General features: G+C 45.0%; 1 protein-coding gene and 1 long non-coding RNA gene across 2 annotated transcripts in view; one reads left to right on the top strand and one right to left on the bottom strand.

Moving 5' to 3' along the window:
- Positions 1 to 21803, bottom strand: part of HNF4A (hepatocyte nuclear factor 4 alpha) — a 131340-nt gene that overhangs the window by 82651 nt on the left and 26886 nt on the right. The gene's annotated exons all lie outside the window — the stretch shown is intronic.
- LOC146008087 (uncharacterized) lies at positions 858 to 19863 on the top strand. The gene is made up of 3 exons (XR_014444458.1): positions 858 to 1177; positions 6017 to 6168; positions 19162 to 19863. It is a non-coding gene; the product is annotated as an uncharacterized LOC146008087 (long non-coding RNA).

Raw genomic sequence — 21803 nt, 5'->3', positions numbered from 1 at the left:
CCGGATGACCCCCACATACATATTTATTGTAAAGAATTGTCCACTCCAATCCCGCCTGCTGCCGGCAGCCAGGGTCTTTCAGGTCTGCTGCGTTAACAATGTCTCTCCAAAATGGCAACAAATCATAGGAAACAATTATTATGGAGCGGTGGCCATTTTGGGAGTGCTATTGTTAATGGTACTATATATATGTATATATTCAGTTAATGTACTATATAATGTACTATATATTTATAAAGAGGCCCAGACCATACACTGTAGTATCCATGTTGTCCTCGCTAATGGTTGGCCAAGCCCCCCTGTGGAAGCTTGCCATACCACCTAAGCCTTGGCCCCAATCACTGCATTGCCCCAGAGAGCTGTTCATGTCCTAACCCAACACTGGAAGGAGTCTATGAACGCAGGCTGAGCACAGTAAGGGATGATCACATAAATGCCGCATAGGAACGCGCATCTATGCCTGTTCAGATATTTCACTTTATTCCCCTGCGTAAAGCAAATGCAAATGCGGAACCAGACATATCCCGAGATGTGAACCGCTCCGCAAATGGGCAGAAATACTACTTTTATGTGCATTCTTATTTCAGTCATCTATGCAGGTTTTGCTACCAGCTCTGCATCAGCAGCTTTGTGCATAAGTATTATTTAAAACGTTTGCTTCTCACTGACACAAAATTTAATGCTTTCATCATTATGTATCTAGCAAAAATAGTGATGACTGTACACAAGGCCTGAGATGCACGAAATATCTGTTTACATATGTCTTATACCTTGAAGGTTTACATTTAAACTGCCACCTTGGTGTCAGCTTTAGTCTCAGATATCAAGATACATCTACATGATAAAGATCAAAACTCCCGAAAAAGAAAAAGAATTGAACAGTTCAGCTCTTCCTTAAAGCTAGAGAACTTTCCCTATTGTCCTAATGAAATGACAAATTCCAGTTTGTGGACAAAGTCCTGCATGCTGTAGAATATGGATCTCCGACCACTGACCAAACTCCATTCCAAGTAACTAACTATTTATCCTTTTTTGAAGTTTGTACTGTTCTTAGTTTGGTAACGGCATGTGTCAGGAATACACGCAGCTATCTCTTGGAAAGCAGTACAGAACTGGGGCTCATTTTTTAGGACCATTTTGAGGATTTATTACTTTCTGAAAACCATAGGAAGGGCAGGTGAGTTGCCTTCCAGTTTTGTCCACAGTTTACAAGCCTACAATTTGCTATATTATTCATCTCCGATCCAAATAGGCAAATACTCATTACCAATTTATTAAATATATTTGGTTTTATAGCGGACTAGAATATTTCATTAGCCAGGGGATGTATACTTCTGATTTGACTCATTGCCCAGCTCATGTCACAAGTGTAGTGGACAAATTTACAAAGAGCAGTAAAATAAAATGTATATATACATTATATATGTATATATATATGTACATATATACATATATATATATATATATATATATATATATATACATACACACACGCACATACACACAGATGCAAACACACACAGTATATTATATATATATATATAAAAGGTAAGTAACAGATAATTTTTTTCTTATATTGCATGCAATGTTTTTAAGGGTTATCAAGTTCCACAGTGACTAGATAATGTAAATGTGTATACTTTTATATGTAAAGTGCTCTGTGCCCACTGTCCAGTAACAGGGGTTGTGAGTCCTATTCTACTGATGCTGACTAAACACAGGCCTTTAAGATGCTGTTTCATTAATATATAGCAGATTATAACTTTTTGGGACAGTATACTCTATTCTACTCTGTACTATGTTCACTTTTGTAATGGTGCTGGAGATCAATTTGTTCTTCTAGAAGTGCAAGAATATTATTATATAGGCCCTTATTCAGATCTGATCATAGTACAAATTTGTTCTCAAAATGGGCAAAACCATGTGTACTGCAGGTGGGGCAGATGTAACATGTGCAGAGAGAGTTAAATATAAAAATAATGCAGCCAGTATTTACCCTGCACAGAAACAAAATAACTCACACAAATCTAACTCTCTCTATACATGTTACATGTTACATCTGCCCCACCTGTAGTGGTTTTGCCCATTTTGAGAACAAATGTGTACTGCGATCAGATCTGAATAAGGGCCATAGACAAATCCCCACATTTAAGATACTAGCAAGTGTAGTAGTAGTGTGATCATGTGGTGATCTTGTGTACAATATGTGCAAGCTCTGTTTAACTAGTAAAACTAAGACAACCTGATGTTTATGGGGCTGTTTGTTTTGCTTGGAGAGGACAGAAGGCAAAAAATTATTGTCATAATATTTTGTTAACACTCTACACATAGTGGGCCTTATTCTAGTTCACTCTTTCTGACAAAATCCTTCATAGATGGACAAAACCATGTGCACTGCAGGTGGGGCAGATGTTACTTGTGCAGAGATAATTTGATTTGGGTGGGGCTTTACTTCAAAAGTGAGATCTATATTGCAGTGTAAAAATAAAGCAGCCAGTATTTACCCTGCACAGAAACAAAAAACTCACCCAAATCTTATTCTCTCTGCACATTTTACATCTGCCCCCCCCCCCCCCCCCTGCAGCGCACATGGTTTTGTCCATCTAAGAAGGATTTTGTCAGAAAGAGTGAACTAGAATAAGGCCCAGTAACACTTGAGGCAATTGATACTTTTAAGAGGTACATAAAAGGATTGCATTTATGGTATCTGTCATGTTAGTGACCAAAATATTCTGGAAAATTAGGATCTTAAGTCTGAGTGATTCATACCTGTATCTCCTATTGGACCCTGGTCATTCCTCCGAAATGTAATGGAGCAATAAGCTGCATTCTCTGTCATGTAACTGGTTCATAGTGACTAGATAGGCTACATTATCAGTGATGGTGGTTCCTAGGTACTAGATAGGGTCCATTCTCAGGGATGCTGGTTCCTAGTGACTAGATAGGCTACATTATCAGTGATGGTGAGTGGTGACTCCTAGAGACTAGAGAATCTGCATTCTCGGTGATGGTGACGCATAGTGACCAGAGAAGCTGCATTCTCAGTGATGGTGACTCCTAGCGACTAGAGAGGCTACATTCTCAGTGATGGTGACTCCTCATGTCTAGATAAACTACAATCTCAGTGATGGTGATTCCTAATGACTAGATACTGTAGGCTGCATTCTAAGTTATGCTGGTTCCTAGTGACTAGATATGCTGTATTCTTAGTGATGGTGGTCCCCAGTGACTAGATAGACTACATTCTCAATGATGGTGATTCTTAGGGAGGAGATAAATTGCATTCTTAGTGATGGTGACTCGTAGTGACTAGATAGGCTGCATTCTCAGCAATGCTGGTTCATAGTGACTAGATAAACTGTATTCTCAGTGATGGTGATTCCTAGTGACTAGATACTATAGGCTACATTCTCAGGTATGCTGGTTCATGGTACTAGATAGGCTGTATTCTCAGTGATGGTGATTTCTAGTGACTACATAGGCTGCATTCTCAGTGATGCTGGTTCCTAGTGACTAGATAAACAACATTCTCAGTCATGCTGGTTCCTAGTGACTAGATAAACAACATTCTCAGTGATGCTGGTTCCTAGTGACTAGATAAACAACATTCTCAGTGATGGTGATTTCTAGTGACTAGATAAACAACATTCTCAGTGATGGTGATTTCTAGTGACTACATAGGCTGCATTCTCAGTGATGCTGGTTCCTAGTGACTAGATAGGCTATATTCTCAGTGATGGTGATTCTTAGTTATTCGATAAATTGCATTCTTAGTGATTGTGATTACTAGTGACTAAATAAACAGGATTCTCAGTGATGGTGGTTCCTAATGACTAGATAAACAACGATCTCAGTGATGGTGATTTCTAGTGACTAGATATTGTAGGCTACATTTTTTAGATATACTTGTTCCTGGTGACTAGATAGGCTACATTCTCATGTATGCTGGTCCCTTGTGAATAGATAGGCTGCATTCTCAGGTATGCTGGTTCTTAGTGACTAGATAGGCTGCATTCTTAGCGATGCTGGTTGTTGTGATGGTGCTGGTTCCAAGGGACTATATAAATGTCTATGGGTAATAGTGAATTAACAGACTGGTGTCTCATTGAAAAAATTGCTAATTAGAGTATTGGCATATTCTCATACATACAAGTTCAACTTACAGAATGGCTGTCTCAGCTGTGTTTATTTATGTGACAAGTGAGCTACAGTATAAGGAAAACCCTGCTTTAGTCACCCTTGTTCAGGGCACCAAATTTTTTTTTATATATATATATATATGTTTTGGAGGTGCTGTCTGCCTAGGCAAGGCCATCAAGAGGGGGAGGAACAAGTAGTTTTTGCTGGAGCCTGGGTCTGCTGGAGGGGCCCTGGGTCCTGCTCCTCTGTTTCAGGGAGCCAGCAGTGGGGAGTGAGATGCTGCAGCAGCACAGCGTCTCTCCCCAGCTCAGCACACAATGCTCAGTGCAGTGTGCTGAGCTGGGCAGAGAGAAAGCTGCAGCGGCAGCCTGTCATCTCCCTGCCTCCCCATTATTTTTATTTTTCATGGGGGTTATGGTTAAAACCCCTCCGGGGTGCCCCTTCCCCACCGGTAGCCAAGCCCCCTCTGTTTTCCCGGGGTCCGGCTATAATCTTGGCGGCCCTGCTCCTAATAAGGCACTATGACAGTGGTTCCCAAACTCTGTGCCCTGGGTTGGTGGCCATTCTAATTCCGGCCGTTGGAACATACTGGATCTGGGCGGCAGAAATACACTCTGCTGGCCTGGTGTGGCCTGTGTTCCATTGTATCAACACTGCTGACACACCTGGTTATAGATGTTATGGGTAAGATATTCTCTGCTGAATTTATTGTAAATAATGTTCATCGATTCGTGTGGACGAGTGACATTTACCGCACACCTGCTGATTAGGTAGCAATTAAAAGACCATTTAGGGGGGCACCCCAGGCAAGGCTCACTTGGCTGCCTTTCACCTTTTTGCACAGTTGTAACTTGCTCGTTTTGACAAAGGACGTGTTGGTTCGAAACGTCAACTTTACGTTTATTCTGCTGTATTAAAATATTCTTCTTTTCGAGATTATTGCTGAGTGCCCTCTGTCTGTATTTGACATAACCAGACGATATACTTTTTAAGGTTATACTGTTGCCTTTGCAAGTTATTGAATACATACATTTTCCTATCTCCTCTACTTCATGTGAATAAGACGAACTATACACAGATCGTAGAACGTAAATGTTAAATTGTGCTGCTTAGGTTAAACAATAAGCAGAGTCATATGTCTGGTCATGGTGATTTGCTGCACCCTGTGACAGGTACAGCTTTCTGTTCTTATCAGGGAATAAAGGGTAGAGGGCATTTGTGCAATGTCTTGTTGAATCTATAGTAACATCACACAAACCTTATTTCAACCTATTTGAAAGCCAAATTTAAATAACCTATTGACTTAAAGGGCCCTTTCATTAAAACAAAACCCAAACAACTTTTTTAGTACATGGAATAATCCCCAAAAAAGTAACCATATTTTTGTTTCTAAGATTATACATTATTTAAAGCCTCTTAATTATCGAATGTAAAGGATCGCTACACTCAGGGGCAGATTTATTAAGCTTGGAGAAGAGATAAACTGGAGATAAAGCAGAGAAAAGGTAAAAGGAGATAAAGCACAGCCAATCAGCTGTGTTTGAAAAAGACACTTGGGAGTTGATTGGCTGGTGCGTTTTCTCCTTTTACCTTTTCTCCGCTTTATCTCCAGTTTATCTCTTCTCCAAGCTTAATAAATCTGCCCCTCAATCACATAATAATAGCTATAGTTTCAATTTAGAGAAAAAACCCTTATGATTTCTTAAAACCGATATTTAGTGGACACAAATGTAGGAACTGTAATCTGCCCCACTGCTTAATTCTGCCTAGTAAAGGGCTATGCTGTTTATAATTTGACTTTTCCTAGGCTACAAGCAAACTGAAAGCATTGTTTCTACCTCCCCTTCCGCTGTTCTCTTCCTTCTTGGAATTCTAGTTGATGCTGTACCAGTGATATAACATCATGCTCCACTGATGTAAGACCTGCCTGTCGCTGGACTGTACCCTCATCATGCTATTGTGTTGCAGGAGATCTACACAAGAATAAGAATATTACAAGCATGTAGGGAGCTCACCAGGCAAGCTACAGTAAGCAGCAGCTTTATAGATAGAAACCAAGGGGGCAGTTTAATCCCAAATCATGACCACAGAGTGCCTGCCCAGGTGATAAGGCAAGAGCACTCCACACCCATTAACATTGCTAATTGTCTCTCATACACCATAGAGGGCACAGGAAAGTTAATAATGTTCAGGTAATGCTATACCCAGGGCCACTGAGAGGTATACCGGGCCATGGTAAATTTTTGGAGGTGTGGCCTAATTGCAGGAGGTGCATGATTAGGCCACACCCACAAAATGTTTAGGGGTTGATAAAACACTCTCAATTCGAGTGGGAGTGTTACTGTGTCCCTCCCCCTCAGCAGCAGCACACCTACAGCATGTGCTGTGTTGACAGCAGGCTCAGCATGAGCTCTCACGCTGTCAGTGAGACCATCATGCTGAGCCTGCATGCACAGAACATGCTGTAGGTGTGTGTTGCTGCCCGGGAGGGATGGAGGGGGAAGGGGAGGGGGGTCAGACCAGGGCCCCCGCTGGGCCCCTCCAGCATGCCCGGGCTCAGGTAATTAGTACCCGCTCCCCCCAACGGCCGGGGGCGCGGTGGAGGGGAGGGAGCAGGCAGCGCTGAAGCTGCCTGAGTTCAGCGATGCCCGACTCTAATCACTGGCAATCCCGAGAATATTCCGGGCTTGCCAGCCTGGGCATTAAGGCATAGCCCGGGATTACCAGTGAAGGGGTTAATACTACTACTAATAATAATAATAATAATTGTGCTGTAAAATTTACTAATCAAGTATACCTAAGAATCTGAAAGGTACATTAGACCCCTATGTACGTAGGAGGGAGATACAGTTGATGGAGATAAAGAAGTCAATTAGCCCTTCTGTAGCTGTCATTTTTTCAAACACAGCTTGTAACATGGCAGTTAGGAGTTGATTGGCTGCTACTATATCTCGGTCCAGTTTTTCACTCTACAAGGCTTAATCCAGGGCTGGGCAATAAGCGGCCCTACAGCTGTTGATGAACTACACATTAAAGCATGCCTTTCATCAATTTAAGCATGGACAAATAGCAAGTCAAAGCATGCTGGGATGTGTAGTTCATCAACAGCTGGGGGCTGCTTATTACCCAGACCTGGCTTTATCCATAATCCCCTTTGTATTGTAATATATAATTAAGTATTGATATTCTGTTGTAGTGTAATGTTCTATCCCAGAAATTCCAGTAGGTTGAGTTGTATATATTCTATATTTTTACACAGCAAACTGTAATAATAAACCACCCACTCTGGATGCCCTCTATTGAATAAGTGTTCACAATTTGACCTTAGCCCTACTTCAGTCTTCTTAGGGTTAATTAATATATTTAATTACTCTGGGTACTGGGAATTGATATACACAGAACAACAGATAAAGTAGTTACTTATTGTTGCACATTACAGTTACTATGTTTTTCACTGCATATTGTGCAATAAAGATAAAACCTGTAATGTGATTGGGTGTTACATGATATTGATATAATGTCTGTTTTCAGGACTATGAAATACAAATGCAATAGGTTTATAATATACACCATTTGTATATATTTTAGTATATTCCTATTTAACTCCAGGACTGTCCACAGGGCCGGCGTTGATGCGGCCGCCGCATCTCTCCACGGGCACCGGGCTATGTGTCGCTCCACGGGGTGGGGATTGCGAGCGATGTGGCAAGGGGCGCCGAGTCACACCATGGGCGGTTGGGAATGGGCGATGCGGTGGCGGCGGCCACGAAGTCGCTCCACGGGTAGGGGGGAGAGTTGCCGCTCACCTCCATCCCATCGAGGGGGGGAACACCTGCACCTAACTTCCACCCTCCAATGGCCGGCTCCCTTGGCAAATGCCTAAAGCTGGTCTCGGTCCTCGCTGGTCCTGAAGAAAACCATTATGGGTACATGTGGAAGGAATCCATACTCACGGGGATCCTCTGGTGTAGATCACATCATCTTCATTCCCAGTAACATCCATGGGTCTTGGCAAAAAAAAAAAAAAAATCACCTGACACCAGTACGAACTGTCAGGAGAAGACGCAGGATGTGTGTTTACATCCTGCTGCTCATCCTCCCGAACAGCACTATTGGCTGCCTAGTGGTCAGTCAGGAGTGAGGTAAATTCTGGAGAGGGGGGTCCCCACTTCCCCAGGATTCCTGCCCAGGTTGACCAGTCAAGGGGTTAATGCTTTGGCCGGGAGGACTTTAAAAAGTCTCCCCATGGCTGTGGCATTACCCTGCTGACTTGTTGTGCCTGGTGCTGGTTCACAAAAAATGGGGGACCCCTAATCACTTTGTCCCCCTTATTTTTGGAACCAGGACCAGCCATGGGGCCTGGTGCTGGTTTTAAAAAATACAGAGAACCCCTACTTCAATTGTTCCCTGATTTTTTAAAACCTGGATCGATGCTTTGAGCCTGAGGCTGGTTATGGCCGTGGGGGGGACCTCACGTACCTTTTTTTCCCAATAATTTATTTATTTTTCTTTTTTTTTTTTTACGCTGCAGCCTGCATGGATATGACTGAGCCATGCAGGCTGCTGACTCGTATTTGTAGTTAGCGGCCCTATATACGAATTTGTATCGGCAGATTTACGAATTGTATTTCATAAAAAATATTTGTATTCTTAGTAAATTCCCCCCAGTGTGTCTTCAGTCAAACCTAAGCATAATTAGGTGCAGGAGGTGGTGCAGGGGGTGACTGGCACACTTTAGCCTGGAGACTAGTACTCTGCAGCAGCCCATGCAATTTTAGGCATAAAACGCAGACCAAAAGACTCTTATGTAGGAGAAAATGGGTGTTCATGGTAAAATAACTTGTTTTCACTTACTGCTATATATTAAAACAGGCATGGTTGTTGAGCCTAGTTACCAGGCATGCATTGAGGTGCATGTGAAAATGTTTTTGCAGGATTTAGGGATTCTTCATATGTACCATTCCTTTCAGCATGTCAGGGCCATTTCTTTTTTTTTTTTTTGACAAATTTGCACCTGCTTGAATTAGCAATTCCAGATCACACATCTTAAATACCCCAAGCAGGGCCACCCACAGGGGGTGCTGTGGGTACAGCTGTTCTGGGCTCAGGCATCTGGAGGGGCCCGGGCAGCTGCCCACAGCAACAGCGGCATGGTTTCCACCCCCCCCACCCCCATGGCCGCACACAGTCTCCCCCATCCGGCGACCCTCAGCCAGGCATGCACAATACACAGTGCAACCTGCAGAGCACCAAGCCTAGGACATAGAGGGGTTTGGCGCTCTGCACCGGACTGAAGGTTCCTAGTGGCGGCCCCAAGTGGCAGGCTATGCTGAAAATCACTGCTTACTGCTCCCACCAGTGTTGCTCAGCTACCCAGGCATTTTTTAAAGATGAATAGCCCCCCTAAAATTTTTATTTTAAAGCACATAATAGGGGCCAAATGTAATAGGGTGTGAGAATCATAAAGTGAGAGATTTTGGGAGAGTTTTCCCATTTTTTTAAAGCAGCAATCATTTACACCAGGGGTTCCCAATCTTTTTAGAATCACAGCACCCTAGAGTACCATAATTTTTCCAAGGCACCCCTAGGCCTAAAAAAAATATATAAAATGAAGTAGATTGTATTTATATGTGCTTATTAGGTTCAGTTATGTGGTAAAGGGCAGGATTTGCTTCTGATTGTACATATATTTATGATTGGCAGCCACCAGCACTGGTTTTGTCCATAAATAATTGATCATAAATAATTTGAATGGTCCTTGACGACCAACCCGAGGCACCCCTGCAAGTGTCCCGAGGCACCCCAGGGAGCCGCGGCACACAGTTTGGGAACCACTGATTTACACTGAAAAGGTTGATTTTGCCATGTAATTGATTGCTGCTTTAAAAAAATTGGAAAACCCTCCCAAAATCTCTCACTTTATGATTCTCACACCCTATTACATTTGTCCCCAGATAGTAAGCCTCAATGCAATAGTTACATTGTAGTAACCATTTAACTGCATCATCTAACTTCAATGATGAAGTTAAACAATTACTGTTTTTGCCTTATTTTTGAAAACTCCAGTGTTTGACTTTGGGGTTGAACAATAACAGATTCAGTTTACTGTAGGTCATTGCAAAATCCTTCATGCTGGCAAAAATATATTTACCTACATTTCAACTTTGGAAAAGTCAGGGGTCGGTTGAATCATTAAAAGTAAATACAAAATTTGCTAAATCAGCTAAGTAAACTTGCTAAGTAAACTTGAACACACTGAAGGGACTAGAATTGCCCATCAATATAAAACCCTCTGAAGAAATGCAAAATATCCAAAATATGTGTACATCTTTATTGGGTTAATCAGAAAATGATTGGATTTCAAAGTTCAAAGCTATTAGGGCTTTGAAACTCATCTACCTGTACCACAGTCTGAATATCCCTTTATAAAGAGATAAAGGACCAGATGTATCAAGCTTCAAAAAGTGATAAAGTGGAAAGTGATAAACAACCAGCCAATCAGCTCCTACCTGTCATTTTGTAAAACCAGCCTGTACCATGACATTTGGGAGTGATTGGCTGGTTGTTTATCACTTTTTGAAGCGTGATACATCTGGCCCTTATCCCTTTATAAAGTGAGAAAGATAAAGTACCAGGCAGTCAGCTCCTAACTGCCATGTTACAGGCTGTGTTTGAAAAAATAACAGGAGGTGGTTGATGGTACTTTATCTCTCTTCACTTTAGCTTTCTCAAAGGCTTAGATAATAGACATCTATAGTTGATACAGGGGGTTTCAGTTGCTACTAACCCCGACAGTTGTCAGAAGACCTGCATCAGTACTCTGACACGGCACACACTGACCAGCAAAGTATTTTTGGGCTGGTTAGGGTTAGGTCACAGGAGGGGTGGGGAGTTTTGGGAGTGGAGTGTGGGGTTTAGGGTATTGGAGAGGTTAGGGTTAAGCGGGGGGGTGGGGGGGGGGCGTGGTGGTGGTGGTGTTATGTTTAGGCTTTGTGTGGGGGTTAGGGGTCGGCTCCAGGTGCGGAGAACTAGGGGGGTGCGGAAGAGGGATAGAATACTTTTCTAGCAGGTGTTGGGATTCTGTGCGTTGAGATGGCGCTGCCGGTCTTCTGACCACCAGAATGCCAAGCTCCTGTATCCTGTACCCAACCTGGCTAACCAGATCAGGAAATTAGTTTTTAGTTGGACTAATCCCATCAAACAGCAATGGTGGTGTGGTGGACATAAAGTTATTGAGTATACAATAAATCTAAGTTTGCATGGGTTAAATGTGTGATTTGGGAATTTGATTAGCTTACTTGGGGCGAGATGTACTAAGCCTTGAAAGGTGATAAAGTGGAGACTGATAAACCAACCACCAATTAGCTCCTATCTTTCATTTTTCGGTACTCTTTACCTAGAACGGCGCCCATCGCGGTGATCGCGGCATCGCGGGCAGTACATAAACGGCCGCGACGCGATGCCCGCGATCACCGCGATTTTCCCATAGGGAACAATGTTAAAAAGCCTGATTGACCGCGATTTTGCATTCAATGCCTCAATGCCCGCGATTTTCCCATAGGAATCAATGTTAAATGGGCTACAGAGCCCAAATAGGCACAATTAACCCTTAAATGTCCCCCCAATTTTTGTACGCCACCCCACGATCCACGCCAACCCGAAGCGTGGCGAGCGCAGCGAGCCCGCGAGGGGCGGCGGTACGCGTCCTCCGACCTTTTCATGCCCTACTATCCACGTCGGCGTGGAGTTGAGAATAGAATAGTGTGGCGAGCGTAGCGAGCCACCGAGCCCGAAGCGTGGCGAGCGCAGCGAGCCCCGCGAGGGGACGCGGATACCTTCACAGGTAAACGCGTCCCCTCGCGGGCTTCACAGGTGTCCGCTTTTCGCCACGGATACCTGTGAAGCCCGCGAGGGGACGCGTATAACTGTGAAGGTATCCGCGTCCCCTCGCGGGGCTCGCTGCGCTCGCCACGCTTCGGGCTCGGTGGCTCGCTGCGCTCGCCACACTATTCTATTTTCAACTCCACGCCGACGTGGATAGTAGGGCATGAAAAGGTCGGAGGACGCGTACCGCCGCCCCTCGCGGGCTCGCTGCGCTCGCCACGCTTCGGGTTGGCGTGGATCGTGGGGTGGCGTACAAAAATTGGGGTGACATTTAAGGGTTAATTCTGCCTATTTGGGCTCTGTAGCCAATTTAACATTGATTCCTATGTGAAAATCGCGGGCATTGAGGCATTTTAAAGTAAAATCGCGGTCAATCAGGCTTTTTAACATTGTTCCCTATGGGAAAATCGCGGTCATCGCGGGTACACGATTTTTATGTACCCGCGATTTACCCGCGATGCCCGCGATTTTTTACCCCCGACGCCCGCGATTCTAATCGCGGGCGCCGTTCTAGGTAAAGAGTACCCATTTTTCAAACCCAGTCTATGGCATGGTAGTTAGGAGCTGATTTTCTGGTAGTTTACCACTCTCCATTTTACCACTGTTCAAGGTTAGTACATCTGGCCCTTAAAGATGGGAGTTTTTATAGAACTCCTTAAAAAATTGTATGACGGATGGGATTATGTAGAGTGTGTGCAGCTTGATATAGCTCTGTGACTAGGAGCAGTTAGTGAGTGTGGATGAGCTCTGTGGTAAGAATCCAGCAAGTCATCTATAGATTGCATTGTCTATCGGGAGAAAGTTCTAGAAGCATTACCTATTGGGAGCAAGCTCTTCACTTGGGGTTAGTACATCTCACTCATCAGTGAAAGAGTATAATTAAGAATCATTGTAATCAGCAGAGTTGCAGCTGCACCTGATTGTAATTCAGAATATGAATAATAACCAAATTCTTGAATAGTAATTGAAAGATATTTTTAGGGTGGGCAGAGGCGCTGGAACGTTTTTAGGTTGGGGGGGGCAAGATATAATCTCATTTTGGCGCCCCCTAAATTGCTATATGTTACCCCCGGGCACTATACACACTGGCAGCGGCATATATGCATGGGCATTATACACAGGGCAGCGGCATATATGCGTGGGCATTATACACAAGGCAGCGGCATTTACGCATGGGCATTATACACAGGGCAGCGGCATATACACGTGGGCATTATACACCGGGCAGCGGCATATACATGTGGCCAGAGACACCAGGACTGACATTAATCCAGGGGTTGTCATTTACTCGTAAAAAGTGGAAAAAGTGGCAGTGTCACCCCCAAACAGATTTATGTGATTATGTCTGATTATGATAATCAGACATAATTACATAAACCTGTTTGGGTGTGAATCCAGGGGTAAATGACAACCCCTGGATGTGTCAGTCACTGGGGAAGGGAGGGTGAGAGAAGCAGCATTGGCGGGCGCACATCTTCCCTGCCACCCGCCCGGCTATATTACTGATTAATCAGCTGCCCACCCGCCCGCCAGGCTATATAACTGATTTATTATCAGCCGCCCGCCCGCCCCTATATTACTTATGTATTATCCAGTGGTGTAGCTAGGTGCCACGGTGCCCGGAGCAAGGGCATGTTTCGCGCCCCCCCCCCCCAATTTGTAGTAGGTGAGGCTCCTGCTCCGTGAAAAGTGGGCACGGCCCAACATTATACCACACACCGTAATGCCCATTGCACATTTTAGCAAACTTTGTAATACCAATTACACATAGAGCCACATGCCATAATGACAATTACACATAAGGCCACACATGATGCCAATTGCATACTATAGAACACACCGTAATGCCCGTCGCATACTAACACACCGCAATGCCCGTCGCATACTAACACACCGCAATGCCCATCGCACACTATTTAACAAATCGTAATGTCCATTACACATTTAACACATAAGTGCCACTTACCTACATGCTCGGTGCCAGGGGCTTCATGCTCGATGCCATGGGCTTCATGCTCGATGCCAAGGGGGACTGAAATTGCTCGTTGCCAAGGGGGACTGAAATTTGCTCGCAGGGCGGGAAGGTGTGAGTAAATGATAGTGCAGAGCAGGGAGGGTGGGAGTGATAGTGCACAGCAGGGTGGGTGGGTGAGTGAGGATAGAGTGCACAGCAGGGTGGGTGGGTGAGGAGAGTGCACAGCAGGGTGGGTGGGTGGGTGAGGATAGTGCACAGCAGGGTGGGTGGGTGGGTGAGGATAGTGCACAGCAGGGTGGGTGAGGATAGTGCACAGCAGGGTGAGTGAGGATTGTACACAGCAGGGTAGGTGGGTGAGGATAGTGCACAGGTGGGTGAGGATAGTGCACAGCAGGGTGGGTGGGTGAGGATAGTGCATGGGTGGGTGGGTGTTGGAGGATAGTGCACAGCAGGGTGGGTGGGTGGGCGAGGATAGTGCACAGCAGGGTGGGTGGGTGGGCGAGGATAGTGCAGAGATTAGTGCACCCCACCCCACCCACAGTCGGCAAAGCAGCAGCGGTGCTTTCCGCGCACCCCCTCCCCCCTGTCGCCGGGGTTGCCCGCTCCCGGCTCCCTGCTGTGCACAGTGCTGCTATTCAAAAGTCACTCACATCTCCCGCTGGACCGCGCTAGCCAATAGGCGCTTGCGGTCCAGCAGGCAATCAACTGGTGGCTACTGGACCACGAGCGCCTATTGGCTAGCGCGGTCCAGCGGGAGATGTGAGTGACTTTTAAATATACCACGTCTCCTGGGGGCAGCGGGCAGCCGGCAGCTGGCGGGGGAGCCGCACTGACTTGGGCACCTGAGCGGGCGTGATGGCTACGCCTCTGGTATTATCATCCGCCCACCCGCCCTCCTATATTACATACCAGGCGCCGTGGATGGCTGCTGGTGCTGCCGCCGGGGAGATGTGTAGAAGACGCGCCCGCCAATCACAGTGTATGTGGAGGGGATGCGCCGGCAGTGATTGGCTGGCGCGTCTTATGCACATCTCCCCGGCGGCAGCAGCAGCAGCCATCCCCGGCGCCTGGTATGAAATATAGGCGGCCGGGCGGATGATACTTCTTTAATATAGGCGGCTGTAATATAGGCGGGCGGGCCGGACATACTGGCGCCTCAGTAATTTTGGGAGGGGCAAGCTGCCCCCTCGCCCCCCCCGTTCCGGCGCCACTGAGGGTGGGGGTATGCAAAAGAGATCAAGAATGCTTGATAGAGAGCATGAGCATGTGCAAGAGAGTGCTAGAGTGAGAGCAAAAACATGCATGAGAAATGAGCACCTGGGACAAGGAGCAGCTGCTTTGTAGGGTTATAGGTTCTACAGCAGTGGACAGGTAGTTAAGTGTTAAGTGAAAGATGCGAAGAGAAGACACTTCATCCTTGGGCTGAGTATATTGCTCAGTGTCCCAATTTCATTAGCGACCAGAGATGGTCGCTGATGAAAAGGAGACTCTGCCGGGGGAGCCGCAGGGGGAAATAGCTGGTCGCAGCAGTGACAATAAAGGGCTGAACATGAGAGCGCGCACCCAGCGATTTATCACCCAGAGCACATACAAATCACTGGCAATATGGTAGCTCAGCGACCATATTGCCAGCAATGTATGCTTCTCAGCTCAACAGACCCCCTTCATACTGCACCTCAGACCCGGGAATTTTCTGTGTCTGCCCCTTTCACACTGCTTTCCGTGGTCTGCCTTCCAACAAGTGTGTGGAATTTGATTGAGTGTTGGGAAATTTGTACAAATTGCTTTGATTGGCTGTTTAAAAACCAGCTTTTATTGTCTGGCTGTTACATATCACAGGATTACATCCCCCAATGAACTTGCTTTTTTGCATTTTGTGAGAAAAATCCAGGTCTGTGCTGTTCACACTGCCATAAACCCATTACTGTATTACCCAGGAAAGACCCTGCAAAAAACCTGTGTCTAATTTCCAGGGCATAACATCCGGGAATTTCACGAAGACCCTTTCACACTGAGACAGGACACGGGAAATTACTGCTTGCCCTGGCAAATACCTGGGTTTTTACGGCAGTGAGAACGGGGTATTACATAAATGAATCAGTTGTATAGTAAAGCTTTAGATGCATATGTGTGTCACTATATATAAATGTTTTACTAAATACAACGATGTCCCATCCCAAAATAGAAATGCAGGTTCTGCACCTCATAGTTATAACCATACCAATTGCAGTAATAAAAGAACATGATGCTGTCATAATTGTAAATCAGTCATACTGTGTGTAATAACTGAATTCACATACAAAAACTGTACCTATAACACAAACACTGTACAGAGGGTCAGAAGATATTTGGGGTCATTGTCTGCTGATTCATACACAGAGCACAACCGGAAAGTGATGCTTCTAAACAAAACATCTGCATATCAGATGGGACCCCTTTCAAATCGCACAAGTAAGCCGGATCCGACCCGGGTCTACGTGTGCTGTGAAAGGGCCTTTTCAAAATACTCAGGTCCAGCATCCCGGCATTCCGACCCGGGTTAGAAGGAGGGTGAATCCTGAGTTGGACCCAGGTTGCTGTGCAGGGTTCACACTATATGGAGGAGGCAGCTTCACCCCACTCCCTTTCTGATGTCAGCGACCCAGCTTATTGGTCAATGTGTGGGGCTCACCTCACAAATGCCAGGTTGCTCCCGGGACGGACCTGTGCCCAAATCTCGGGTGCGACCCAGCATTTGCAATATTAAATGGGTATAACATTCTGCTTTCTATTCCCCCGATCCATGCTCATCCTTATTGTGGAATTCCAAGTCAAGTAAGAATGGGACCATGTCAAACTATTTGGCTGATTTGGGTGGAATTATTCTTTCTGAGATATCATTACTTTTTATAATGTCAAACATTCCATAGTCTGAAACAGGGCAGCAATTAGTGGTGCGGGACTGGTGCTGCCATAGTTCCAAATGCCTCCAAATTGTGGGGTGTTTGAAAGGTCGTCTGCCTGGTGCCCAGCTTCCTGCTTCTAGCTCCTTCTTCTGTTTTCTAAAGGTGCCTTAGATCAGTGGTTCTCAACCTGGATTGTAGTGTCCCCTGGGGGGGCGTTCTTGATTTCCAGGGGGGCAGTGCAACGAAAGGGGGCGGTGAGGGGGCAGTGGACATTTTTAGGAGGGCAGCGGATCCATCGGAGAGCTTAGGCAGGGTTTCTTCCTTCTTACATGGCTGCCGAGAAGAACCTGGCTGTGTGGCTGCTGGCTGCCTGTAGGGGGAGCAGCAGCATCATCACACAGCTCCTCTCTGGCAGATCAACAGTCAAAGTTAACATGGAGCTTTGAAACAGTTACAGAGCTGGGAGAGGCAGTGGTTGTCACCAGCATTCCCAGTGACTCTGCAGCAGGCAGGTGGGAATTACATATTTTCAGGGGGTGAAGGAAGGCAAGTACTTTCAGTGGAGTTACATGATGTCCCTATTACAGCAGCAGTTTGTGTGAATTGTTTGAATAACATGTGTAAAGGGAAGAGGTGTGTGTTTGTTGGGGGAGGGAGGGGTCCTGCTGCGTTTCATGTTAATGGTGTGTACATATGCTGTGTGCATGTATACTGTGTATGCTTTGTGCATGTATATTGTGTGTGCATATATGTTGTGTGTGCATGTATACTGTGTATATATGTGTGTTTGTATATGTTGTGTGCAGGTATACTGCCTGGGTGTGTATACTATGTGCATGTATACTATGTGTGTCTATGCTGTGTACATGTTTACTGTGTGTATATATGTATGTGTGTTTGTATATGTGTGTGTGTGTGTGTATAATTAAACAGGCTTTGCGCTCACTTTTGACATGTCAGCTAACAAAAACGTCCCACCTTGTGAGCGGGAAGGGGGGGGGGGATGAAATATAGTTAAGTAGTTAGGGGGCACTGGACAACTGGCCATTAACCAAAGGGGGCGGTAAGCTGGAAAAGGTTGAGAACCACTGCCTTAGATTACAGCTGCAGTCAGTGAAGGACTTTGGCAAGAAGGGGGAATGCAGTGGTTGGTGCCCATATTTATGGGTGAGTCCAACCGCCACAGAGGTTTGGCTAATTATCAAGTATATATATATATATATATATATATATATATATATATATATAAGAACGGGGGTGCGGCACTCCTTGAGGCTGATGATCCCAGCAGGGGGAAGGGGTTAAGCTCCCTTTGGCGGTGCCCTCCAACTGTACGACCTCCGGGGGGGTCCAGTGAACACAGGGTGTAGGGGGGGCGGCGGCACTCGCTCAGAAAAGAAATACACAGAGGCGTAGATATGCCAACGTTTCGTGGCTGTGTTGCCACTTTATCAAGGTGCCTACAGATATATATATATATATTTATATAAGAAAAGAGGGGTTGTCTGGATTGCGCTCTAACAGTACCACCTAATACATATAAATAATATGCATGATATCACAATCATTGATCTTCTGAAGTGGGATTCTGATGTTCAACAATGAAACGTAGACTTCGTTCAAGATGCAATTCTTTATTTATAAAGCCCCTTTTTAAAAAAAACGCTTGGGTTTCTTTTCTTGTAAATGACACCATGGAGTTCTATTGAAAGGGAAAGAAGGCACCTTGGCTATTAGCCCCATGCTGCAGAAAGGAGTGCCAGACATACATATATATATATACAGATGCATCGCCCCACGCTCTTGCAGGGGATGGCGGAAGATTCGCCAGCCTCCATCCCCCGCCAGCTGTCGTAAGGGGACGCGTGCGCACGAGATGCGCGTGTTTCGCCTTACAACAGGGCTCCCCACGGGTCCCCGCCGCCTCGCCGAGGGTCGCCCCGGGTCCCCGCCGCCCTGCCCTAACCCTGTCCGTCTCCCTGAAGCGTAGACAGACAGGGTTCCCGTCCCCCTGCTGACGGGAAACTGAGACGTGCGTGCGTGTGAGACGCACGCGCGTCTCAGTCAGATGGGGCGCCTCTCCGCCAGCGATCGCCAGCGGCCAGATTCTGGCGCTGTGTTGGGTCTGCGGACCTCAGATGCTGTGTCGATAGTGTGTCGCCGGTGGGTTGCCTGGGTGTAAGTCAGCCTCGCAACTTTCTTTAGTGAAAATCTTCTGATTGTTTTATTTATATTGCTTGTGTCATTAACGTCTGTTCTCTCTGCTCCTCTCTTTAGTAAACGAACAACATCGGTCTAAATTGCTAAATTTTGCACAGATACGTGTTTTATCAGTAAAAAAAAAAAAAAAACTGTTTTTAAATGTTATTATAAATTGTTTACCTATATATGTATAAAACTTTTTTATTATTGTAAATTGTCATACTATGTATCAATTCTTCTTTTTATTACTATGTTTGTAAATTTTATTATATTGCCATATATATGTTGAGTGATTTATAATGCTGTAACCAGAGCTAGGATGTTGATTGATCGTGAGAGGGTCAATTGTTTCCAGCTGAATAACAGCTATATATACCATACCTGCACACTGAATAGAAACACCCCCTGACGAAGTCTACCTATGACGAAACCGGTTGGGCGTGGCCTGATTGACGACGCTGTGCAATTCTGTTCCTGACCTACCTGATGTCCACAGACGGTTTACGGCTGGTCCCGGTCTGAAGCTGTTGGCGTGGTGCGGGGGTTTATTCTGGCAAGCAGATCTCTGTTTACTTTCATGTATGTGAGCTTTATTACACTTTCAAGTAAAGTATTGAATTTTATGCTCATGGTGCGCTCCCTCTCCATTTCTTTTTACATGTTTGTGGGATATTGAACCGTGGTCTGGTTCCCTGGAGAAAGCTGCAAATACTACTAAGAAAGAAAAGGACGCACTCTTAATTACTTTTGGCTGTGCGCGGTTTGGACTCCCTTTTCTATATATATATATATATATATATATATATATATATATATATATATATATATATATATATATATACAAGGATCAGGCTCTACCTGTATAGACTTGCTATGCCGGGTGCCCGCACTCCAAGCGATTTGTAAAAACAAGACTTCAGCGAGACATTGTTAGACAACGTTTCATTGCCTCTTTAATGGGCAATTTCTTCAGGTCAATCAAACGTACGAACAAAGATACACTTACTTTATACACCCTGTATAAGCGTCTTCCGGGTATATAAATAACAATATAAAATATCATGTACCACTATAGTACATGGTGTATATAAATAACAATATAAAATATCATGTACCACTATAGTTTATACATCTGAGTGGCATATGTTAGCAGTAATCAATAGCGTGATCACCGCTGTAATTTGGTTAAACCTATTCTGCCCAGACTCTGTAACATTGCAAGACGGCATTATTGATCCTTTCAAAATGAAAGGGGTTAGCGGCATATGGCATAGTGTGGCTACTAGATCTAAGCTACATGTACATAGACTAAGCACAGAAGGTATGGTAGCATTTAGTCCCCCCAAAAACCGGAAACCCCAGTAATTAATTTATCTACTTATGATTTGAGCAGTGTTGAACTTCAGGTATTATCGAAGGGACTGTCATTTGTACCTTCCCAAAATCATAATCCCTTTCAATGGGAAGTTGAAAAATTCAAACTTAATCAACAACTCAAGCTAAAAGAATTTTTTGCCAAAAGTACAACTGTCAAAGAGGATACCACAACTGCATCTACTTTACCTGCTCAACTGAAAAAAATCTTACCGAGGTCAAAGTTTGAGCCACAAAGCTTTAATCCGTCTATCCACACTTTTTCCTGTATATTGGATGAACAAAGTGAGCTGCACTTACAAACCACCCCGGGACAGCGGCCTAATTTGAATCAGCAGGAAAAGATGGCACTTAAAACATTGGCATTTAATACTAATCCTATTATTATTATTAGTAGTTAATTTATTTATTAGGCGCCACAAAGTGTCCGAATCGCCTTACATAGCAAACAAAAAACAAATTACAAGGTAACGTACAGGGTGTGTTGATAAAATACAGCATAAATAGGGGTATAGCTGGTAGAACTAAAATCAGCATCAGTTCTGAAGTATGTGTCGAAATTGTCGAGGAGACTGAAGATGAAGTAGAGGAAGGGAAGAACAGGGCAGGAGCACTGGTGAGGTAAAGAGGTAGGGTGAGTACGTGAGGAGGGAGGGCCCTACTCATAAGAGTTAACAGACTAAAAGGAGGTGGGTGGACAAACAAAAGACAATAGGATAAGTAGGAACGGGTGGGAACAGATGGAGGGGTAGGAAAGGCAGGATAGGATGAGCAAAAGAGGCTAGGAGGAGGAGGGATAGGCTAGTCGGAAGAAGTGGGTTTTGAGGGAGTGCTTGAAGGAGGTAAGGGAATCAGAAAGCCTGTTGTTCCAGTGCAGGGGGGCAGCGCGAGAGAAGTCTTGGACACGTGAGTGGGAGGAGGTGATTAGGTGAGAGGTCAGGCGGCGGTCGGCGGTGGAGCGAAAAGGACGGGAGAGAGTGTGGATAGAGATCAGTGAAGAGAGGTAAGGAGCGGTGGAGGAGGAGAGAGTTTTTTTCACGCATTTAAGACAGTCTCCGAGTGCCGCCTGCTTCATGCTGTATATATATATATATATATATATATTACTGCTAGTGCACACATGACAATGTACAAGATAAGTTCTAGTAATGCGCTGTAGCAAACGCACCATAATCCTGTGCAGTATGAGGTAGCACTTCTGTACAATGTAAAATTAAATTGCACAGTCTAGAACCTGTTCCCTAAAGGAGGTGGTTTACCCTGTGTCTCTGTGGGCTAGTCCAACACTGGCTGCAGTGCTTAGATAACTACCCTTCCCTGGAAAAAAAATTGTTGCAGGAAGT

Source organism: Crinia signifera, chromosome 6 (genome assembly GCF_055691185.1).
Source record: "Crinia signifera chromosome 6, ASM5569118v1, whole genome shotgun sequence".
NCBI classification, from domain to species: Eukaryota; Metazoa; Chordata; class Amphibia; order Anura; family Myobatrachidae; genus Crinia; species Crinia signifera.
The sequence above is the reverse complement of the archived record's forward strand: the minus strand, read 5'-3'. Positions and strand labels throughout refer to the sequence as shown.